General features: G+C 30.6%; 1 non-coding gene across 1 annotated transcript; it reads right to left on the bottom strand.

The window, feature by feature from the left end:
- Window positions 1–343: 343 nt before the first annotated feature.
- LOC114007465 (U6 spliceosomal RNA) lies at window positions 344–450 on the bottom strand. The gene has a single exon (XR_003549087.1). It is a non-coding gene; the product is annotated as a U6 spliceosomal RNA (small nuclear RNA).
- Between the last annotated feature and the right edge of the window lie 569 nt (window positions 451–1019).

Raw genomic sequence — 1019 nt, 5'->3', positions numbered from 1 at the left:
CATGTCATTGATTGGGAATAATGATCTTTCACTGCCCTAATATCTTATTTGTCATGATAAGTCCTCACAAATAAGATGCTGAAACTCTCTCTTTCACCTTGCTCTGTAGAAACAAAACAAAATTTTATAAAAAGGAACCAGTTTATTAAGTACAAGATTTACAAATAGGATATCAAGAAACATTTAAAAATCCATTAATACTTTATCTCATGGTAAATTTCTAGGCACATTTTAAATATAAATATAATATAAAGTTAATTCTCAACTAAAATATGGTATATGTAAGATTGACTCTAAACAAATTTAAAGTCTTTGTTGGCAATTATTATATTTCTTTTTTTTTGTAAATACAGAACGCTTCACGAATTTGTGTGTCATCCTTGTGCATAGGCCATGCTAATCTTCTCTGTATCTTTCCAATTTTAGTATATGTGCTGCCGAAGCAAGCACACACTTATTATATTTCTGAACTAAGTTCAGTGGAACAAGTCCAGGTGTCTGGGAATCATGCTGTATTGACATGTTCTTTGGTTAGAATATGTTGGCCTGGAGGACTGTATTTATGTTGCTATTTACTGTATTCTCTAGGGCAAAATATTATATACAATATATTGGTAATACAGAGGCTGATGAGATGTCCATGACCCAGATCAATGGGTCCTAACACATACCCAGTTGGCTTCTAGGTATAATTATTCTCTTTAAAGTCTTATTTCCCTGAGTAGCCTTTCAGAAAATCTACAGTGACCACATTTACTCAAATCACATATTTCTTGATGAGAATCATGTTTTATGTTTTATGATATAAAACTGTTCTCTCTTATTTCTGGAAATATCTTTCTTTCGCCTTTGTTTTTCAGAATATTTAATTATAGGTTGGCAATTGTATCTAAAGAACTTTAAAGATATTCTTCCATTGTGTACTCACTTACATTATTTATCTTCAGTAGTCAGATGTCAGCTGTATTTTTGTTCCTTCAAAAGTAGGCATATTCTTTTTTTTTTTTTTTTTTTTGTTT

This window comes from Tupaia chinensis, unplaced genomic scaffold (genome assembly GCF_000334495.1).
Source record: "Tupaia chinensis unplaced genomic scaffold, TupChi_1.0 Scaffold000180_1, whole genome shotgun sequence".
NCBI lineage: Eukaryota > Metazoa > Chordata > Mammalia > Scandentia > Tupaiidae > Tupaia > Tupaia belangeri.
This window is presented reverse-complemented; position numbering and strand designations above follow the sequence as displayed.